This window comes from Onychostruthus taczanowskii, unplaced genomic scaffold (assembly GCF_017590055.1).
Source record: "Onychostruthus taczanowskii isolate IOZ18803 unplaced genomic scaffold, ASM1759005v1 scaffold36, whole genome shotgun sequence".
NCBI lineage: Eukaryota > Metazoa > Chordata > Aves > Passeriformes > Passeridae > Onychostruthus > Onychostruthus taczanowskii.
In genome coordinates this window covers 6976765-7001737 of record NW_024501015.1, presented here as the reverse complement: position 1 = coordinate 7001737, position 24973 = coordinate 6976765, and positions in this window count along the sequence as shown.

The window sequence follows — 24973 nt, the reverse complement described above, 5'->3', positions numbered from 1 at the left end:
CCATATAACTCGTAAGTAACATGCTTTAAGCCTTCGTTTTTTAAATACACCCTTTCACTCATGTTGTTATGAAGTGTTTACTTGGGCAAGGGAATATATTTTACACAGAAATGCCACTTATATCATTAAACTATACATATATATTGCGTTGGACCTCTCTCTGTTGATAATGAAATTATGATTTATGCTTAGAACAGATGACCATATTTTAGTTATTGGGAAAAAAAGAGCACTTTAGAAACTCGCTGTGTTTACTTTAAATGCTAAGAATGTACAAAAGCTATTCATTTTTTGTAAAACTAAGGGAATACATTTTGATCCCATGAGTATAATAAAAACTCTGCATAAACATAACAATAGGGAAAGCTAAGATGAATAGTTGAGATGAACACTTAAGCCTGGACTCTATTCCAGTTGGACTTCCACCATACCAGGAAACAAGACAACAAGTGAAGGGGCAGTAATTAAAAGGGATTTAAGATTGGTGGCAGCGTTACATCCACATGTGGAACACCACTAAAATAGAACACAGCACTCAGTTTGACCAGGTTTTAATTTAATAAAGTACATAAGTGTGCAAGTTGTAGCTCAGAGAAGTGATCTTTGTGGAGAACAGCTTAAGTACTTGCTTAACTTGAAATAAGCAGAGCTTAACATGTGCTTTGTGTCAAGCATGAATCTACATCTTTGGGACATAGACTGCATTTTCCTTTCAACTTAGTATGAGAAAAAGCAAATTAAGTCACGCTAAGGTATAAAGCAGTATTGAATAAAAATGGGACACAAGTACTGAAAATGGCAAAACATGTATCTGAAATGAATCCTTTTCCATAAATAGGAAAAAAGACAGACTAAGGTGAGTTTTTAAATCTCATAATCACAGGAAAGTTAGGGGGTTTTCCCTTGATCTTTAAAAAATTACCAGATGTAAGCTTATACCTTATTCCTATTCCCCAATGCCATAAATTTAGTATAAACTAAGAAAAAAAATACTTAGTGCTTCAGAATGAACATCGATTCTTCCACATATTGTATTAAGATTTAATTTACTGCTTGCTATGCCATTTTAAACTTTGTAATTATTTTGTCAGGATAAGTTGTAGCTTTTGCTGGACCAGTGTCTGGAGAAAATGTTTCCATCTTACTTTATCAGATTATTGAAACAATGTATTATAATTTCTGGAAAGCGCCATTTCCATTTTTACATTTAAGCCTTATTCAAGGAAATTGTTTATGAATTTTAGTAACTCTTTAAAAGTACATAGGCTGAAATTGTTGGGAATCGGTAGGAAGGTTCATTGAAGACTTTTGTGAGGTAAATAAACCCATAAGTTTATTAACTTAACTTATAAGTGTGTTGCTCTACCACAGCTCCATGAGAGCACAAACTGTAGCATCATCTTTGACTTTGGCATCAAATTTAGCCTCTAAAGTAAAAAAATCCCAACTGTTTGCCTAGTAAATAAAGCTAATGTTGTTATGCCATATTACAATACCTCTCTTCCTACAGTTTATGGCTATTTATATGGGAAAAAGTCCAGACTGTCAGTGCTTAAAAACTGCATTTGAGCCTCTTTACTTCCTTGATTTCTCCCTGCTAGGTAGAAATTTTTAATCACAAAAATACCTCCTGTAACTCCATCTCATATCCAACTTGGATATGCTCAAACTCGAGCACAATCACTTTGTTGTACGAATACCTTCGGAGCAGTGACAACTGGAACCCATTAGGTTGCATCTGAGCAGCACATTTTTGTGAAGGACACCAGAAGACAGCAGGACCTGCAGAAGCACTGAGACCCCAGTCCTGATAACGTGGGGGTTTGGGCTTCACAGCATGCAGGTGAGTGCCACCTCTGAGAGCTTGCAGGTGCTCTCAGGTGTTTCCTCACCTGCACTGGACCACAGCCAAAATGCATGAGTTGCAGGAAAAAAAACTATACCTAAAAACCAGTGAAATTTAATTTTTAAAATTTTTTTTGGTAGTTCTGAACGAGACATTTTTGCGACAAATATTCATCGAAATCTTACCTGACATTTTAGACTTTTTAGCACATTTCTTTTACCAGCTCAGCTCTAACACACATTCAGCAAATGCTTTGGGCATTTCTTATCTGGTGCTTTCAAAGTTTCTCTCAGATCCACAGTAGCAATCATCAAAACTTTTATGTCATTTTTCTTGGATCTGATCTCCAACATCTACAATTATAGGTATTTACTAGTGTATAAAATATCTTTAAATGTGCCAAATATATCTGAATAAATATACTTCAATGCATAAACTATTCTTTTTTTTTTTTTTTTTTGATGTATCACAATGAATACATTGGCTTTAACATCTATTCTCTTGATCAGTCATTTTGAGGTGGTCCACTTTTGTTTTCCTGACTTTCACAAACATGCTTGCAGCCAGTAAGAGACTCTTCACTATGATTAATGGCCTCCCATTGGGTATACAGAGAATTTCCCAGCTTGGTTCCCTTGAGAATGCTCCACTACATGGATTTCTACGCAAAGCTAGATTAAAAGAGGAGGAGCAATAGCTATAGTCCACCTACCCCACAGCCATCAATTATATACAGTTATAAATCAAAGTTTTCAGCCAGAACAAAGCCTAGTGTGGCAAACAAACAAGGGCGTTCACAGCAAATTGTTTTGAAGCAGAATAAAACTCTTGATAGAAACAATGGGGCAAGCAAAGCCACTGTCAATATCACCATAAAGTTCCGTTGATTTATTAAGAATTAGACACAGTGTATCCAATTACTGCTGAATTAACTTAAACAGAAAGCAGCAAGTGGAAAAATAAGCAAGGAGATGGATTTCTCTTTTGAAAGGAAAAAAATCACGCAATTCTATATCATAGTTAATTGAAGACAGTAACATGAATCATAAAGTATCTGTACTTTAACTGCCTGTATTTGTGTTTCTTGGCTTTGGGTTTTAAGCTCTCTCTTTCATGAAACACTGGTATGTCTATCTCATCCATATTTCATCTCCGGTCTGTTTGTTTTCCCGGCTATTTCTGCCTCCATGCCATAGATGATTTTGATCAGTTTGGATATTTTTAAATACCCTTCACGCACAATCTGCTTTCAAACAAGACAGTAGAAAAAAACACTAGGGGACATGGAGACAAAAGGCTGTTAGCACCGCTCCTCACATGTCTCTTCCCTTCTGGACAACGTGAATTATCTGCAGGGGGTTGGGCCCCTTTTTTTCAGACATTTAAAATTCCATTTTTTGATACACAGCAGCTTTTGGAAAGCCAAGGAATATAGTCAAAACCAGTCAAAATGAATGTAAGCTCCAGCCAAAAAATTAGTTGATATTTGCTATTGCACCCAGTCCTCGCTGCAGAACATTTTTCACATAGACTCTGTCTCTCTCTGAAGAAACAGATGCTTGTGAAGCGTGCTCAGTGATTTTCAGCAAGTGAAAAATTAATTTTTTACAACTCTGACTAAAGTTGTGCTGCCAAAGGCAAGAACCTTTAGTATGACTTCACGTTCCTGAGAGAAAAACCTTGTCTGTCCCACACCACATTTTCCCCAGGCCTTCCTTGCAGTACGTCCTCCAGCTTGCAGCAGGCATCAACACCCCAATTTTGGAGCAAGATGGAGTTTATGCACCTCTGATGGGGGAAGGTCGCACAGGAAATATGGAATTACTGAAAGGAATCATGTAGGTTGGAAAAGACCTTTAACATCATTGGGTCCATCACTCCCCAGCACTGCCAAGCCTGCCACTAAATCATGTCCCCAAGTACCATTAATGCACAAGTTGTTCAGACCTACATTAATGAACACAAAACCTCCTGTCTTCCTTGCAAAGGTTTCTTCAAAGAGGCCCCATGCATCCAGAATGCAGAGGCACCACTGCCTAAGTAAAGCTGTAGTGAGAAACATGAACCATCATCTCAAGGGCTGGTGAGAAATTCCCAGTAAAAATCCAGGACAGTCAAGTGTGCTTACTGTCCTGCAGGTTTATAACACACATATCAACAGTATTGATCACGGACTAATTTTGTCTTCTTTTGTCTTTTTTTTTCTTTCTTTATGGGGATAAATGACTGGCAAATAGAGAGCAGAACTGACATGACGTGGAGCTCTAACCCCAGCTCTCCAGCTAGCTCTATACCACCTAATTCAAAACACCTAATAATGAAAGTCTACATCCTTCAGCAACCAAATAAAACTGCAGAAGATCAGTTTCTACAAAAACAGGACAAAGTAGTGCATACTTGAATTTCTTTTTCTGTCTCCTAAGGGTGTTCATTCTGGATAGACCTTCTCAGTTTTCTTATCTGATCATAACTTTTCCATCAGATTCCCAAGCTTGTAGGTATGCACTGCTTAACATTTGTGAACCTGAAAAAAAAAATCACCTTTCATCCTTAGATTTTCTTCCAGATTTCTGAATCTGGAGAAGAGGAAAAAGATGCTCATACAAGAGTTTTTTTAAAGATCCTCTTCTAGTGTTAACACAAATTTTCCTTCTGGAAGCCTACATTATTTTCCCAGCAAGACTATCTTCAAGTAAGAATAAAAAAAATTTGCTATCCACAGGTTCATGATCCACTCATCCACTTTAGTGGACCTCTCTTCCTGTGTATTTCCACACTAATAAAAGAGACATTTGACAAAATACATAAAAGCACACAAGAATTCCATTAAGGAATTCCATAATCAAGAGTCACAGCCACTCACAAAAGACCTCTACAGTGGCAATTAAAGAGGTGCAAAAGTACAATTCCATTTAGGCTAAAAATGTCTAGTAAGTGGTTTTCAAATTTTCAAAGGAATAAATTCTCAAATGTTCAAAGAATCATGAGATAGAAAGTGAAAAATGCTAACAAAAATGCTCACATATCAACTTTTAAGATTATATACTATGCATACACAACTCCCTTTAAATCACTTTTAGTAATTACAATTTTGTAATTCAAATGCCTGAATTACACGAAGCTGTTGGCAAAGGTAAAATTATGCTGTTTTGAAGAAGACATCAGTAACAGGTATGATTTTACATACTTAAAAGTAACTTAAGAACTACACGTACTACTGCTGAATTTCTCCCTTTCTCACAAATTTCTCCATCCCTGTATTGTCTGACATACACCCCAATTATATCTTGTCCTTTGGAAAATACATTCCTTAAGGGAAAGCATGTAATTTTGCACATAGAGAATCTAGTCCAAGCCAAATGAAGTCCAAGCTGTCAGAAGCTTGTAGCTGCTTCTGATACATGCTAAATACTAAGAATAGAAACTAACACTGCTTTCACAGCTCCGTGACAGTATTTGTGTGGCTAAAATTAACCGTGAGGTCTATTGATCCACAGCTAGTTTTCAGTGTCGGGCAAATTCAAAGGAGAAAGAAGAGAATGATGACCTTGACACAAATGTGATTGGAAACACGGACTGGCTGGGAGGAAAATTTGTGGTTTTCCAAAAAGCTGAATGTGTAATCCTCCAAACAGACTTGTGGCTAGGTGCAGGAACATCAGTTGAAGGGTGACATCAGCCAATTACCTGGTTTCTTTAACACTCATCCTGCAGTCCCCTCAACTGATGAAGGGAAACCCTTCATCATCCTGGTTAGATTTTCAGTGCAGGAGCTACAGGAAGAAGCCTGACACAGCAGATGCAGAAAGTTGAAGTTTAATCCTTTTGTTGAGTAGATACACTAAGAGGATTTGACTAGTAAGGACAGAAAGTGGACAGACACACATAATTTGTTACTGAAAATTAAAGTAATATTTTGATTACTTTCATTTGCAAATCATTCTGGAAAAGAAACCAAAGCACATACATACCTAGTTCGAGTAACAACAGGCTCAAGGTCATGCAGAAGAATATAATTATCTTCATAAAAAATGGAGGCAATATTAAAGACACAGTTCTCTGTATGAACTTTGTGAATGGATGAGTACATCTTAAAAGAGCCGATGGCGAGAAACCTTCCTTTTGCTCACTATATGAAGTTAAGCCTGAACCATATAATATTAAGGTAAGCACTGTTTGTAGATGCAAAATTACTTTTTGAAGGGGTCACAATTTCAAACACAGCACCTCAGCCTAGCCTGAAAGCGCTCCTTTTTTTATTACTCCTTTTTAAATGTTTATTTCATACACATTTACCACAGCTCATTTCAGCTGAACAGAACCCCCATGTTTGTGATTTTTGCCTACAAGAATATTAAATTTCTGCACATCTGTCTTCTCTCTAGGGGTTTCTCTGGGGAATATAATAGTCTATTTGTTTTTCTATTGATCTTGTATCTAAATACTGTTTTCTCCTTTCAGAAAAAAAAGAGAGCTGCCAAAGAATCCGTAGTGTCACTGTGAAAATGTTTTTCTTAGCTGGATGAAATGATGGCAGAGCAAGATTGGGAAAAAATATTTTTCAAATCTGTTTTAATAAGCGTACTTCCAGATAGGGATATGCTAGATATTGGTCTAGGCATGCCCCAGGCCTATGATCCATCTTTCATCCTTTTTACCAATTTCAGACTGACAGCTAAATTAGCTCCTGGAAAAGGCTCCCGTAGGCAGTAACCAATAACCTGCCATCCAAGGTAAGTTGCAACAGTAAGAGGCACAGCTAAAAAAAATGGAGATAGAAAGCTGAATTTACATCAGTCAATAAGAAAAAAACCAAAAAACAAGAAGACACAAAAAGGATCAAATTCTAAAAAAAAAAAAAAAATTAAATAAGTCATGCTGGAAAGAGAAATAGAAATTGTGATTTAATGTTATGTTAAGCAATAGGCATAGACTAACCTCTTAAAACGTGACTTTGAACCTTTGAGTTTCTGTAGTTAGTAAAACCAGCTAGTTTACAAATACACAACTGCAAATGGAAGGGCTTTCTCTTCCTATAATATTTAGGCTTACTACCACCTAGTTACTGAGACATGTTCATCAGGAGAAAATAGCTGGTCATAAAAGGCAAGATATCAACAACCTTTTGAAAGACAAAGCTCATTTTCTTCTCAGGCAAAATAAAATCCTCAGCATGGGAGAGTTCACATTACAGTGCTAATAGTGCACATGTGCTGAATTATTTAAAAAATAATAAAGATAGGAGGAATGACACATCCGCCGGTTCACTGACAAAGCAGGCAGTTTAATATTTGCACAGCATCTATCTGACCAAGTAACTTGAGCTTATTGAAGCTGACACTTAACATAGATTTCTGCATGAAAAATAACTGCTGCAAACACTTTGAATAAACTCTTTCTGAATTGGGCTTAGTTAAATCAGAACTTGTATTTTATACTTGCATTTTTTGTCATTTTTTTTCCATCAGATTCCATGACAGGCAAACCACAGTTTAAAACCAATGACTTTGGCACTGTTAGTGATTTTCTTCATGGTAGCGATTTCACCCTAATGCTATTTATGGTACAACATAACATTAGAAATTAGAATTAAAATTATAGTTTAAAAATGGGGTGCAGAAACAGAACTGTTTCTGTTAAGCACTGTTAACAAAGTTTCTTCTGTTTCATTCACATAGATAGATAGACAGACAGATTCGAATTTCAACAAACAATCCCCAAAATGCTAACATAGATACTCGCAAAAAATCCCTTTTTGTTTAGTGGGATGCCACAAAACACGACAAACCCATTTTGTTGCTCACTGCAGCTGTGTCTGTGTTTGAAAAGCATGCTTAAATTAAAGATACAAAGAAATGCCTGGGGTTTCATTGCATTGCAAATGTAAAGAAAGACTGATTTTCTTCAAAGGAGGTTGATAATAACCTACAAACAGCAGGTATTTTCTGCTACCAGCATGTAGCTGGCATGTCATGGCTAGTACATCTTTAATCATAATAATGAGTTCTGTGGTAATCATGATAAAATATGTTTTAACTGACAATGTTTTTACCTGCCATTGCTACCCTCTACTGAGAATTAGCCAACTTCTTTTCTTTTTCAGTTTCTCTAGCTTTAGCAGCACATCTCATTGAGGCAGCTGTACCATTAGCTGGGTTACTACTCTAAAAGGTTTGCTAGTTATCAACATTTAACTCCTAAATATCAGTTTAAATACTGAGAAATTCAACTGACTGCTGACAACAAGGAATACACATAAAAATAACGGAATGATCTGGAAAAATAAGGAAAATTGCCATTTCTCTTCCTGCAACAGCAAACAGTTTTTAAATTCCTTTCTCAAAGAAAATGGTTTTTTTTTTTCTGCCACAGTTAACAAAGAATCATAGAATGGTCTGGATTGGAAAGGACCTTAAGGACCATCTAGTTCCAAAAGCCCTGCCATGGCCAGGGACACCTTTACTAGACCAGGTTGCTCAAAGCCCCATCCAACCTGGCCTTGAACACTTCCAGGCAACCACAACTTTCCTGGACAACCTGTTCCAGAGCCTCACCACCCTCACAGTAAATAATTTCTTCCTAATATCAAATTTAAACTTAACCTTTTTGAGTTTCAAGTCACCACCCCTTGTCTTGTCACTGCATGTCCTTGTAAAAAATCCCTTTCCAGTGCTCTTGTAGTTCCCTGTAGGTACTGAAAGGTCACAATGAGGTTACCCCAGAAATTCTCCTGTAAGTTCCCATTTTCTCTTATGTGCGTTTTCTCTAAGATGTTTCCCATGTAAAATATATTTCTCTTGTCTTTTGGGAAAAAAATAAAAATAATCAGACCCACAGCAAGAGTCTCTCTTGTCCTAGACCATCAGCATCAAAAAAGGGCCAGTTACCCTTCCCTCCCGCAAGCATCCCATGCCTCTCAACCCAGTTATTAAGAGCACTCAACTTTTGCATCTCCTAACTGCAAGTAGGAACACAGTAGTTTACCATGAGGGGACACCAGCTTCCAGCCTACTCCAGAAAACCTGATTGTCCTTGAAATGTTGTGGATGCCCTATCCTTGGAAGCACTCCAGGCCAAGTTGGATCTAGTGAGTGAAACCCCTACCCACAGTAGGGGGGTTAGAACTAGATCATCTTTAAGATTCTTTCCAACCCACCCATTCTATGAAATATCACCTTCTTCTTTTAATACAAAAATGAACACATAAAAAACACCTTCTGCCTTTTTAATTAAAGAAAAAAATTAATAGCATAATTAGATAAACATCACTGAAATTTCACAAAAAATAGGGAAGGGAAGCTAGAGAGAAGTGATTAAACTTTTTTTTTAAAGCACAACAAAAGCTGCCCAGTGAAACACCCTGAATGTCAGAGCATCCAACATTAAAAGCTAAAACAAAAAATAAACTTAATGTCTAATAAACTTCCACCCTGGTCCATGATAAACAAACAAACAGGTGGCTATGAATAAATGCAACCTCTTCCACCAGGCTTGTAGAGGATTATTTGGAAGGGAAATCAGTAGAGCTCGTATGTGCAAACCTAAAATGGCTTTGAGTGCTGGGGATGAACTCAGCATGGGCACTGAGCCCCATGCAGCACAAATATCTGCTCCACAGCCTGTTTCAAAAGCCTGTGCCAGACCTCAGGTACTGGGTTTGGCCAGGACAGAGTAAATTTTCTGGAACAGAGTTAATTTTTTAAACCACAACAGATCATCACAGAAGAGCCCTTGATGTGTGGTTTCATTTTTTCTTCTGCCACTGTCCTCACAGTGGTGCCAGCAAAACTCTTCCTACCACTAGCCCAAAAGAATTTATCTGACAGTTGCGACTTGGTCACAGCACTTCCAGGAACCTGGGTGTCCATCCCAAATCCTTTCATAGATAGGAACCAACTTGAGCAGTAATGGTGAAAGATGAGGTGAGAGCAAATTATCAGAGGTTGTAGCTTGGGCTGAGCCTCCTACCCCATCACCAGGCAGCCCTTTACCTGAACTTTTACAAGCCTCAATGTGCTGCACAACATTAATAAAACTTTCCACTGCACAGTGGCAAAGAGAAAACACTCTTGAGTTATTCACATATGGTGGTAGCACAGCTTTTTTCAATACCTCAGGTATTTTGTACAATGTAGGAAATACAAATGCACCACAGCAGCTAAGACCTCTGAAGACACAAAGTACTTAAAGACTAAACTATGAAGAAATAAGCATTCTAAATGAATGCCCATTTCAAAAGCATTTTTCTTTTGCCACTTACTAAGGTTTGCAGAAACCTGCTGAAAGGATGTTTCTCTGTTACAACCTTTAACTCCGAGTTCTTAACCATACCATAGATCATAATATTGTCATTCTTCACTGTCACCACTGCGTCAGCAGCTGTTTTTGGTCTCACAAAAAAGGATTTGACCTTTGGGATGGACAGGAAGCTGAAGGAGCAACTTTCTGAAAAAATAGCCTCCTGTTTACATTTGCCTTGTTTAGCGAACAATTATCTTGGGAGACATAAGTAATAAGCATGTAAGTTTACATAAGCAGAAGTGTCATTTTGATAGCACTAAATATGAGTGCATGCCAAGCTGTCAGTAATGGTGCTAACTCTAAAATGCTGATCTGTATTTTACCAATAAACCCCACGAAAATGCACATGACAAGACCAACAGCACAGTCTGTCTGAATCTAACCCCCACCTATCACAATGAGGCTCATCAGCAATGACAGAGAAAACATCAGCTGCCATTATTTTATGGCACAATTTTTAGTGGTGTTTGTTTACAATTTTATCTTTAATTCTGGTAAATTCAGACCACGTATTCTATGATTCTACCATCTAAATTAAGAGCATCAGCAAGTCTCAAACTATTCCATATATATGTCCTAAATATTCTCAAGTACTTTAGTTCTACTATAGTCAGCATTAACTTTTCTATATATATTTGTGTGCTGAAAATAAGTTTTTCATATGATTGAATCTGAGAAGCAGTAGGGTGAATTATATGCAGTATAATATCTTATGAGTGTTAAATGTTATGTTACAGATAACTCATAATGGCAGAGACAAAGCAAGCCAGTTTTTTAAAATCTTGTATTCCACAGAAGTTATAATGCTATTTAAATATATTGCAAGTATTTACACTCATTGTCTAAAAAAATCTTAGTTTTAATGAAGCACCACTTAATTTTCTGAGGTTTGAAAATATTAAAAAATCAAGCATGAAGTATAATAGTTTCTCCCAACTTCGTATTTTACACTATCTTCACAGTGATATTTAGTTTAAATATTTTAAAGGGCTGTAAAGGTGGAACGTACAATATCCAATCAGGAAACCAACCTCAAGAGCACCCCTGAGGGTGTACTTTAATAGTACAACAGAACACCATTTTATCTGCTTGGAAGAAAATACTACTGTTTAGAGTCCATATAGTCACAGTTTTATATGAGACCTAGAGAAAAACTACATACATTATGGAACAGATTTACTGCTATATGTGTGCATATCACTTACATTTGCATGTATTTAATATTCAGCAGGTTCTGTAGACCACCTCTACGCTGAGACTCAGTTCACTACAGGATAGTAATGACACTGACAACAAATTCATCCCCTGAGAGTACTCAGGCAACTTCTCTTAGTTACAGCAAAAGTCTCTTGAAATACCATCCTAGCTCAAGGGAAAATTTAGCTCTTTATTTACTTAAATTTTAACAAACAACTGGAACAAAGAGCACAATGCCAAGTACCCATGACTGTCACCACACCTCCCTGGGCAGCGTGTTCTCCTCTATGTCATCTCTAACATTACCAAATGTAAATGAAAGAAAACACCCAAACCCTCACTAGCCTATTTCATGATCCTGAAATGCAAAAAGAATAATTTTTGGCTTGCCATCTAAGGTGGGGAGAATACTTCATTAACCAACATAGCCAAGGTGCTACAAAGCAAGATCATATGCAGTGTTCAGAAGTACCACAAGGAGACAAGAACACACACCTACCTGCTTTTAAACAGCTACTAACGACTCAAATTACAGAAAGCTCTGTCAGAAGACAGATATGCAAGTCATCTGCCACAGCTCAGCAAAATCCTGTGTGCAGGCTCTGTGGTCAGCGTGGTTGGTTGTTTTTTTTTTTTTTAATCCATTTCCAGCAAAAGATGGATTATGAAATATAATCCCTACATTTAAAAGTCCAATGGGACGGCTGTGATAACACTACCTGTCTTACTGCTTAACACAGACCATTGTTTTGGTTTCCCCTGCTTGAGCTTCTTTTCGCAGCACAGATGTCAGGAATATTTCTGTTTAATATTTGGCATGCTTTTTTTCACTGAGGAAAATTAAAGACCTCCACAGAGTTAACCAATGTACGCTTTTTTACTTATAGAACTTGACTTCAACTTTCCATCTGTCTCAAGTTCATCCCCAATCAGTGTGCTGAGACAGCAAAAGACTATGGATTAACCATCCGTCTGAAGAAAGCTGAGATAATGTGCCATCCTACACTTGGGAGAGGATAAAGATCCAGCATGACAATCAATGCAGATGTACTCTCATAATGGATTTCACTTACTGGGATGAATTTTGTTTAAGCACTAGCCTTAGTGATCACTAAATCATTATTTAAAAGTAAAAAGTTCTATCTTGCCTTCAGCAAAGTACCACACTGAACCTGACACCAGCACAGTGTGAGATCAAACAGTCCTTCCCCACCCCACTTCTACTCAAGACTCAAGCCAACTATCTTTTTCTCTTCCTTCTGCTCCCCAGTGGCCCTCAAGACCATCTCAGGGCATCCAGGTCACCCTGACACAGGTCTCCTTCCTCTCTTCACTGCAGCACGGTCACCATTGTCATTTCAGCCATATCCACTGCCTTCCTCAACACCTTCCTCTCCGTCTGCTCCTGCTCTCCCAACACTTCTCAACATGTCGTGCTGGGCTTTCTCCTTCTGCCTTTTCATGTTCTTGCATCTGCTTCTCCTGGTTTCACTTACTCTTTTTTCTCTCCTCTGAGCTCAATTTTGTCCTCTTGTCATGTAACTGACTCCCTTTCATCACAAAATGGCTCAATTTTGTCCTCTTGTCATGTAACTGACTCCCTTTCACCACAAAATGGACCCCCCCCCCCCCCGAAAAACAAACAAAGCAATAAATAACCCTAAATAACCCTGCTCCTGGCAAGGTACTTGCTGCCATCTCATGTTTTTTTGGTCTGAGCTCCTTCTCCCAATGCAGGCCTTGTCTTCTCTCCTGGCAAGGTACTTGCTGCCATCTCATGTTTTTTTGGTCTGAGCTCCTTCTCCCAATGCAGGGAGAAGGACACCACAGTCCCTTTGAACACAAGGAGTATTTTCTGTGGGGTATTTGCACATTGCCTAGCACAGAAAGGTCCTCCAGTACCAGCATCATTTCCCTACTCCAAAGGGCCAGTGCCAGGACACTATGATTTTAATGCAACTCATCAAAAGAGAACCTACATACTTTTTTTTTTAAATTTAAATATGTTTTCTAAACAATAAAACAAGTTGTTGTACCTGTTTGTAGGCACAACTGAGCATGCAAGGACATATGAAATCCACACAACTGTTGGACACAGGGGGTATTATTTAGCATATCAACAGGCTAGTCAAGTACAGGCATCTTATACCATCCTCAACATCATTCCAAGGGAGGTGAAGTAGAAAGCCACCTTGTGTTTTCAGCCTTAGGTAATGGACATCCAAGACTTTTCACTGCCTATCACAGGTTTATTTGTCTGATCCTACAAAAGTGTTAGTCCAACTCATTCCAGATGGGTGCATACCCAGGTGCCCAAATTTACATATGCAAGCACACAAACATGCTCCTGCACAGACCCACACTGCCCACCCAACAAGGAGCAGAGCAGACCCTTAAAGTATCTTTTCCACTTCTCTCCCACCTCACACACTGTTAAAAACTGCAACTTAATTTTAATTTGTTGCATATTGTTCTGCAGAATAGTTTGTGGCAAATGACAGCTGCTAGATAAAAACATTTCTCCTTCATTACTTTTCAACAAGTTCCCATTTGTATTCCTCCAGATGAAATGACACTGCAAGTCAGACACACGTGTTTGACAAGAAATGAGGTCATCTCGGACCTGAATTTGTCCTCTTACATAAGAAAAAGCCTAGTCACAGAATACATAATAAGAAAATAAAAGTAACAATGCACATCCATAAACCAGTACGATAGCAGAATTGTGCAAGAGTGGTGGTTACTTGTCCCCCATAGAAAATGCAGTATAGTGAGCATTTAAAACAAAAGTTTAAAAAAAAATTAAAAAGTCAAAAAAAAGTAAAAGCTTGAACAGCAATGGGAGACAGACAGATGAAGGAAAGAAAACATCCTGGCCACTATGACACCAGCCTCAACGTCTGCAGTTGCTGAGAAACAGAATTTATTAAGGCAAACTGAATCCTCAGGGTGAAAACAAGTTCGAAACATACTTCGACCTAAAGAAAACAGGATGCTTCTCAAGCAAGGATAGCAGTTTATACTTCAGAGAACAAAAACAACTGTATTAATTTGTCTTAGTTGCCAAGTGTCATAAATAGAGCCCCTCCAACTTTAATTAGCTGTTAAAAATATTCACATTTAAAATAGCTTTATCTCTACTTAATTAATTATTTGTCGTTTATAGCCCTTTGTTTTGAACTTGAAAAAAGAACCAATATGTTTCTCTTTGCTTAACAGAGTGTGAAAAATAGATGCTCAGAAGGTAGGTGTTTCCCCATCCTCTCAGCCTTTTATTCAGACTCACTGAAAAGAATCTTCTGCTATGGCTGAGCCCTTGGCTGAAAAGACTTTAGAAGTTGTACTGTCACATCTTTTAAAAAATACATGTACTATAATTAGCAAGTTATAAAAAAAATAATGGTAATACTTTTAACAGGCACATACCACATACATCTGAGGACTAGCTAAAGACAGATTTGGGCCAAGACAGAGTAAAATATTGGCTGGGGAGAAGAATCACTCCAGCACCACCACTCTGTAGCCACTTTGTACATGACTAGAACATTCAGGTGGGATGCTGCTTCTCTAGTGTGTCCAAGAAGCACCTCCACCACCTTTTTTTCCATGTGACCATCTCTGCAGTGCTCTCTTTCCCACACAAACACCACTGGGGCTCTTCCTCACCAGCCAGGTGCCAGATTGCTGCAACACACCTGCACAGAGACAGCGGCCCCAAGAGCAGATGGCTCCTGCTTAGAGAGTGGCTTGTGTGAGATGCCAGCAGTGTTGATGATCAAGATCTGCTGGCTGCCAGCGAATTTCCAAACAAAATGTCACGCTTTTGGTTCACCTTGACTGGTGCTATACATCTGCAGCACTATTTCTTTCCATTTCCTTTTCTTCTCTTCTCCCCCACATTCTTACCACCCCTCCAGCCCCCCGACCCCTGCAATCAATCAGTAGTCCTAACCTGGAAACTCCTTGCTGTGAATTGAATGGAGATGCTGGTAGGATATGATCCCATCCAGTTTCAAGTTTGTAATTCCTTGGATGCTTTGGCTACTAAACTCTCCATTTGTGAGTACTCAAAGCATGGTGCAAGGTCAGTCTCACTTTCTGCTCTGAAGACTGAGAATTTTTCAAGCTAATTTTGTTGCCACTGAATATCTGTCATAGAGAGATGCGCAGTTCCTTCTATTTCACTGTTCTCTGTACCACGTACTAATTACAGGAAGGGCATCCAGAACATAGCTTTGGTCTCCTTAATGGCTTTTAGAAATCTAAACACATGAAAACAAACATCGGATTTTGTTCTGTACGTAATCCTTACCAGCTGTGACTGAGCTTTATATAAACCAGGCTATTTGATAGACTTCCTTAATGAGAATTGCCTTGTAGTGTAAATCATCTGAGGAGGTAGGACAAAAAGCAAAATTTACTTTCCTCTGTGCTGTGGTGTCATCACTTAGAAAAGGAATCAACAGAGCAATTAATTATTTTTACACATGCACTCTCATCTGACAGACTGGCATGATCTAGTACCAGACAGGTAACTGTACAAGTCTGGGAATTCACAGATGTGCAGCACATTTATGGAAACAATCCAAAGACATTTGGCTTTGGGGGAGGTGGGAGAGGGAAGACCACCAAAACACTTTGGTCTTCTTTCTGAAGATTTGCTGTGTGCCCACCTGACCACATGTTTTATTTCTTTAATAAAAACAGAACCTTAACCCTGGAAAATTACAAGATTTGTTACGGAAAGCGTCAGCTACAAGAGTTGCAGCTGTGGACACAGAAAGCAAACTATGAAGCAAAAGTAAAACACTCACTAGGCCAGGAAACAAACTATCTGTGTGAGATGCCCAAAGACCAAAAGGCAGATGCTTTCTCATTAATATCCAAGCAGTGCTTACCACATCCTGATCCAACTCTAAAACCAAACATGAGTTACCACGCTCTGGACACGCACGCACCAGAGTTTCATTCTCTAAACATGAAGAATATCCCCCATATCACTTCACTGACATGTCAGGAACATGTTCTCCTGACCTAGTGGGTGGCAAGAGGTGGCAGCCACGGACAATGTACATGGACTGCAGCAGGATCTGCTCCCTGAGCAAGGAAGAACGCGGCTCTACCTTCAGCCACTTCAGGGTGGATATTATCCGTGTCACGTGTGAGACTGAGCAACAGGGGTTGGATCTGGAAGCAATGGCAGCTCGATGGAAGCACAGTGAGAGAAATACGAAGTTACACCAGACAAGACTTCCAGCAAACGAGGGGACAGTGCTGACTTTGAATGAGGAGTGATGGAGCTTCATTTCCTTAACTCTGTCAAGAGGGATGAGGTAAAAAAAAAAAAGGAAAACAACCCCCACCTCCCTCCATATACCTTCCAGTCTTAAAAAGCCACCTGAAAAGGAAGTTGATTTTACTTCCTATTAGAAAATTCAGGTGTGTCCTTTCATGATTACTAAATGTGGAATGGTGGAAACCTCAGAAGATGATTTGTCTCTCTCATCTACTGTTCTACTAGTGGAAGATGGCAGGAAGGGTGGAACTAGATTTTTATGGTCCCTTTCAAACCAAACCACTCTGTGATTCTATTTGACAAAGAAACACATGTTTTTATTTTACTTTATTTAAAACAGAGATCTAGAATCCCCAAGTTAAAAGAAATCACTTTACCTAGCAGGAGCATCAGATGACTCCTTCTTCCATTACTGATGCCAACTACAACATGGAGGGCAAAAATGGCCAAGCCGTGAAAAACAGCTTATTTTTTCCAGCCTACCACTGGCTTTTGTGCCTTTTTCCACAGTACAGAAGCTTGAACAGACAAGACTCATTCCCAAAGTCCTTCTCAGCCATGCTACAGATGAAAAAAGATTTTCCAGTAGGTTATTTAATCCATGGCCCACCTATAATTACTCATGCACAGGAAGAGAAACTTCTAGTTTCAGGCTTCTGAAAGCAGATTAATGAAAGTGCCTTTGTTTGTGGGGAAAGGGAGCAGGGCAACTTGCTTAAAACAGTACATTTTTGCCATATGTTGGTAGAAAATAAACCCATCCATCAAGGATATATTAAAAATAGATGAAAACTGGCTCCAGACATAAGATTACTTGGTGAAAATGCCAGAATAATGGACGTGGAATTTTTATTCGATCAACTCTGAACAACAGGGGAGATTAGTTTATGCAAACTCCACAGAACAAGGCTTTATTTCAGAAAGTAATCCTTCAATTTAGCCAAGATTTTGTTTGCTCAGAGACACAATGGAATAGGGAAAAAAAAAAGAAAGAAAATATCTGGTACACAGAAAGACAAGCCTGTGTACTGCACTTAGAAACAATTAAAGATGTGCTTTGCACCAGAGTAAAGCTTTTAACTACTGGAATAGGCAGAGCCAAATCTCGTATTTTGTGCATACAGTTTAAACTGCCAAACAGGGTTTATGTACCGATTAGTGGAGATTATGTAGAGTGGTACAGCAATTTTTTAAAAAATACAATATTATTACAAAGAACCCCCAGAGGTTCATATGAAGATGGTCTCTATTTCATAGACAGTAAAATCACTGAGGCATATCATCACAGCAATGACTTACTACTCCTGAAGGAGCCAAGGGAGTCAAGCTCAGGGCTGTTAATGCAGGGAACAACCCTCCCCTGCAACTGAACATGCAAAAAACCAGTTTACACCTCATATCAGGTTTTTACTGGACTTTGACTGAGGTCTTAACACATCTGCATTGCCTGTCAGTTTCATCCAGCTTTTCTAAGGAATTAGGACAAATTAAAAACACCTAAAATGTTTAATTTAGGAAGTCTCTACTTCTTGTCACTCTATTAACGCCACTGGTGGGTGTAAATCTTCACCAGGCTTTTGGGAAAAGTCACTTTCACAACACTACCATGTGCAAGGGACAATATTACACACTGGATCATGCCCTTCTGACATTCAAGTTGGGATGTCTCAGGCCTTACTTCAGTGTATGGTCAGTGTTTTGATCAACGTAAGGCTATTTATCTTCACTACAAACACAAACACTTACATCACTTAACAGCTCTAAGAATTTTTTTTCAATAATCTTCATTTTGTAAAACACATTTAACATGATTAAAAGGCAACAACAGGACAAGAGCACTATAATGTAAATGTAACTGGATTTTAGCAGTACATCCAAAGTGGAAACCACTGCATGTTCATGAGAAAACAAACACATTTTTCAGTGACGGCCCTTCTCTACACTTTGATACCAACAGGGAAAACTGAGGCATTTTTTGTGGACATCAACAGCAATGCCAGCATTACTCATTACTTCACCAAATACTGTCATGCATGGATGTTACCTGGATCATGTCCCACCTCACCTAAAGCGGGCAGACCACTGCTGTGTGCACTCTGAGTGTCCTTGGCACATCACCCTGCGCAATACAAAGGCACAGACACACGTCCTAGCAAGGACCGTGTGCTGTTCATGCAGTATACTAATCATTGCCATGTTTTCTCCCATTCCTCCATGCACTCCAGGAAAACTCCTTGGAATATCCTGCGCTCCTGCTTCTCACCTCATCTTACCACCATCCACTAACCACACAGGCAAACCTGGAAGGGAAGCAAGACCAAACTGTATTTTATGAAAATACGCTCAGAAGGCAGTTGCCCATCACCACTCCATACCTACTTTTGGGTGCAAACTCCACAGGCTCTCCAGACCCTGCTCCCACACACAGAGGGCTTCTGAACCCCACAGAATGAGGATCAGTACTCTCAGCACAGCACAGAACACGCAGGTAATGCTTTCAGTTGGCACAACAGCTCAACAACACTCTGTTTAAGTATGTGCAAAACTTATCTGTGTCTCTGTGTTCTATCTCCAACCTGAAAAAGAAATTTATCATCAAAAAAAGTACACAATTTATGTAGCTGATGGTACAATGCACACCAAAGTCCTCACAAAGAAGGCAAGCACCCTCTTTGACCAGGAGACTGCACAGATTACAAATTAAAAACACGACTCAGTTCTACCATTGCTGCTACTGTCTCGTTGCCAAAGCAGAAAAGAAAGAAAAGGTTATTTTGAGAGGGGTACAACATGCTGACAGGACAAATCTAGACCTCAGGATCATCCCAGTGATAGACTGAAGAAATTTCTCTGGACTACCAACTGAGAAAGCCTCCTTGAGTGAAGCTGCCCTGGAGAAAAAAACATCCCTGAGCAAAGGGATGTTTTTTTCTCCAGGGCAGAAATGAAAGATGCAAGAAGCCAACAATAAAGATAAAAAATTGTTCGCCAATTACTACTCTTTTTTTTTTTTTGGAGCTGGCTGAAAAGAAAAGCAGCCCAAGCCAACCACACTGTCTTGGAAGAGATCTCTTTCCAGTCTAGGTACCAAGTTATAACACAGTTTTCAGTAACTCCTTATTTCTTTGGCGCATCCAAAGAAGGACTAACAGGAAAATGTGCTTTTTGTTTTGCCCTCTCTCCTTCTCCAAATTATTAATATTCTTCTAATGCAGGAGACTTTACATCACTTTCAAAGAGAAAAATTCAATTATGTCTATCATTCTGATGACAGGAAAATGCCATGCTGAAGCCACCAAGAAATAAAGTGCATGGTAAAATCATTCTGAAGATAAGCAAATGTTTAAGCCCAGCCCTGTCCCAGAAGGAAGAAGCAGGACACCCTGGAGAGCTGCCGTTACCTTCCCTCTCCTGGCTGGCAGGACCACTGTCCAGGTGCCCTTTGCACCAAGAGAGCTGGCCCTCATCTAGCCACAATCAGCTCAAGATGCTGAAATAATTTCAAGCAAGATTTTCCCTACTCACAAATTTAGAAAAGCAACAAACAAACCTGAAGGAGTTCTCCTTCATTTGAAACACACCTTTGGGTCCATACTTTTTCTACAATAATGAGTTCAAAGAAAATTAGATCTCAAACAAAAAAACACTGGAGCTCTTTAGACAGTGGAAAACGAAGAAAAATAGACATCACACGAAATAAACTGCTGGACTCTGTGTTGCAGTGGACTATAAGGCAAGGAAGAGAAATGCTGTCAAACTTGAAGGGAAAAGGGCATCTGGCAGGTAATAGCACTATTTACAGAAATACTCCATTTATAGAGATGCTAGCAAAAAAGGGGAGCAAGTGCCTAAAACAAAGAGTCCTTATTGGCCTGAAGAAAAGCATACTCACATCAATGTCAGCCACCAAACGGGCTGCAAGGAGTTTGTGTCAGGCCCTATTGAAGACTCCACAGTAGAAGGAACAAGGAAAGAGGCTGCTCTTCCACTTCAGTTGAAATTTTTTCCCTGGTCACAGCAACACCCAGTTTTATTCAGTCTGCAGATCAAATGTTTGCTAAATAAAGTTAATTGAAAAACTAAAATATGGAAACATATAGCCCAAAAAGCTTATAGGACAAATACTGGGGTAATTGAAAACATGAATAACAAATTTCCATAAAAATACATGAAGAACAGAAGAGTCAGTTTCAAAATTCCAGGAGTTCTCCATATGTGCCTAAGAAAGTGTATAGAAAATAAAATGTAAATATTTTATGTATTTTTAGCAGAGGCAGTTGTGACTGGCCTTATAACTGCTTAGCTTCTTATCCTGCGTAATATCTGAAATATTGTTTACCGTCAAGTCACTGGCCTATGAAAATACCAGAAGAAAGCAAAGGCAGTGTTTTTAACTATAATTCAAAATTTGAATTATGAAATTAGAAGTAGGTAATATGCCTTTTAAAAGTTAATTATATCGATTTAGAGCTACTTCATAAGCCTGTTCACAACTCTTCAATAATTTGTCTCCTAGTGCTTCTCTTCCTTGATGCAGAAATTAACTTTTTTCCTTTCTATTCTGAATTCCAGCAATTGAATCTGCTTCACACATCAATGTTAGCATTCCTATGAAAAATTTTCCTAACTGACAAACCTGCTGTGGGTAAAACAGTGATGAGACATATCCAGATTTCCCTCTGAGCAAAAAGGTTTCAGGGCAATATTCCCATTAAACGATGATGAATTATAGTGAAACTTTGTGTATGAACACTGGGACGAATATGAAATGAGATCAGCTTTGTTAAAGTCACCACAATAAATATAAGATGAATCAATGAATACTGGGCAATTACTGCTGAGCCTTTTAAAGCTGTCCTATTGCAAATGCACTGCAGGGACTAGAAATATAACCGGACTTGCTATTGCTGCAAACAGGCAATGCCAATACTGACTGTGGAGAAAAATGCTCTACAAGTCACAACTTGGAAAGGGAAACCAGTGGTGGCCACAAAAATACTTAGGATAATGAAGGCACAGCCACCACTCCATCACAGCAGTCATCCATCTAGGCAGCAGAAATGGCATGGAGTTTAATCTCCCCAAAATGTGAACTTGAAGACAATTTACTACTAAACTTATGGCTTAGGCATGAGCCTATTCACAGGTCAAAAGTAGAGAGACTGAGCTCTGGAGAGCATACTCATCACTAAAAAGAACACAAACCATGGCAACTATCTTTCTAGAAGTTCAGCCTTGGAGGGAATCACCTTTGCTGCTCTCACCCCAAGAGGGTACCCTGCTCTGTTCAACATTTTGTTCTGGCTCAAATGGGTTTCCTTTATCCCCAAAGACCCTTCTTACCACATAAGTAGCTCACCACTTTCAACTCTGCAAACAAAAATTTTTTAGGTGATCACAATCCCCCTAAAACTGTGCAGTGGAGCAGTTCAGTGCCATACCACAGCACATGAGGCAGGCACCAATAAATTCATTCTGCTGAAACTGCTGCCGTAAGATGACAACCAGGCAGAAAAATACCTAAGTAATATTTGGCTGCTAGCAGAGAGAGAACACAAAAAAAAAAAAAAAAAAAAAAAAAAAAAAAGGAAAAAGAAAGAAAGAAAGGGCTGTGGAAAACCAGATGAAAATCAACACTGCGAGCTACTGGCTTGAAAATAAACCAGCTTTCCACCCGCCAGCAGCAGCAAGTCACCGAGATCTCACTAAGGCTGAAGATTTGTTCCTTGCGGTGCTGTGACCCATCATCCCATAGTTCAGCGAGGAACCAAGTAGCTGGGTCATGCGGTGGGCAGATGCACGTGGGAGAGAAACCCTGGGGCTGCCAGAGCTGCTCTGGCTCCCGGAGTCCCCTCTGTGACCAGCGAAGCACAGCAGCACTCCCGCCCCGAGCTGCTGCAGCCCGGGGAGCAGGGGCAGCCTGAAACCTGGGCTTATAACCTCGTTTGGATGGATACCTGACACACTGAAAAAGTCAGGTCTTTAAAAAAAAAAAAGCCACAAAAAGCACCCCTTTAAAATGTTAAATTTACATGTGCACCACACAGACAATGCAGAGAGACAGAAGCACATTCTTTCTCATTTCAAACTAAACGTCACATAACTTGTTTTTTTAAAGCCATGCCCTAATTTGATGGATGGGGAAACTGACTCCCTCTGTCCTGTAAAAAAATGAAAAAGACAAAAAAGAAAAAGAAATTAATACTAATAATCCAGAGGATTAGGGCTCAGAGGTCAGTGCATAACCTTTTAATGAGCAAGGTATTTAAAGACTGATGACACAGTATATTTTTATTCTTCAGTAATTCAGTACAGAAGTTTACATTGATTGCTTAAAAGGCCATTTGATTTTATTTCCCATATTTAATTGTTCTTAGTGCCCAATAAATGGGTGACTGAAGAAAGTAAAGGATAATTTTATTCTTCTCGTATCATTAAAAATACTGTCAGCCCAACTCCCTCATTCACACGCCCTCTGCATGCCCTTCATGTTTGCACAAAACCATGCGGATTATCTGTTTTTCATTACCACCAAACCCGAAACCCCCGCAGTGCTCAGGCACTCTAACCTGAATTAAACGTCTCACAGGTGCATGAACAAAAAAGGAGGTATTTTACCATTCCAAAGCAGAACTTTATTAATATGACAAAGAAAAACCATAAGGCTGGCACAATGGATTTTTGTTTTACCTCAGAATTTATAAGTTCAATGAAAAAGGGCTGCCTGCTAAGTCCTTATGTCTTGTCATGGCTTGGACCTCTTTAGATCCTGCTCATTGAGCAAAAGCTGCAGGTCCTCAGACCAGGAAAACATGCATTTAAACACATGGCTTAGCTATATGCCTAAAGTTCAGCACGGGCTTAAATTAGCTCATCATCTGCTCATCTTTCTCCTTGTCAACAGAGAACAAATGTGAAAGACATAGGAAGGGTTCTCTCACCTATCCAGTATTTGTTGTATCTCACAACAGAGTTAAATTATGCCACTCAGTGAACATTGTGACAACTTCCTAAGTACAAAGTTATTTTTTGCTTTCCACGAATTAGAGAGTTATCTGGACGATACGCACAATTCCTGGGTTGCTATTTATGCAACACCCAGACACTGTGGGTACTTGCTGAGCCCACCTACATACTTGCACAATTCCAACTCACCAGAAGCCGAAACAAAAAAACCCTGTCATTTTTTAGTTTCTCTCTTCAGCATTTCTGTGATGTAAGAAATTATTATCACCATTTTCCATCCAGGCAGCTGAGGTACAAAGAAATATGGTTTGGATTTGCAGACGGTTCTGAGGAAGTTTAAAGCCCAGATCACCTTATCTTAATTCCTAACATGTTAGCCTTACTTTCAACAAACTCAGAAGGTGAAACTGTTAATGCCATTGAACTCAACAGGATATTTTACAATGATTTCAACAGTGTAAGAATTTCGTCTTCTAATGCCAGAAAGATTTTTATCTAAATAAAATCTGGGACTTTTTCTTTATAGCAATTCACAATATTTTATCACACACCACTGAATTACTGAAAAGTTAACTTGATTCACTACTTCATTAAAGCAAATCTCCCCCAGTGGAAAATACAGATTCCTAACAAAAAAAAAAAAAAAAAAAAAGTACGTAGCATACAACAAGTTTCACCAAAACACACACATGCACATAAAAGGCAATTTTTAAAAGTCATTTTCATGTACCATTCAATATTGATGATCTCAAAGATCATCCCTGTAGAAAGGAATATTGAAACATTAACAAAAAAGGAAATAGCATAAAATATCTTTTGAAAGATAACCATGTAGAGTTTTTGAAATGCAATCACAGAGTTGAGCTAGGACAATTTATATTGGATCTGTAATCTACTTAAGTATTTATTGATTGACACCATGACAAAATAACTGTTGCCCTAATAGGATTCACATTCAACATTTTTTAGGTTTTCCAAATAGTTCACATGGTACATTTACATATAAATCAATTAATATTGACTGATTGATCAATATATGCACAGTATGAAAAAGAGTTTTGGCGGCTTTATGTTCTCGGCAGAGCAGCTTTACCTACTGATGATTAATTTTAATTTGCTTTAAAGGATTCTATTGCACTGAAACTTTAATTAAAAACGAAATGAGATAGTCTATAAAGTCTGCATAGCATCAATTACCTAGACTTGATATCCTGCACTTCGCCTACCCTCTGTACATATGGTTTCTGTTAAAATAATTGGAAAGCACTTCTGAACAATGTCACCCACACATCTATTCTAAGAGTGAGAGGATATATTACCATTAAACGTCACTAATATTAATAAAGAAACAATTAATTCTTCATTAT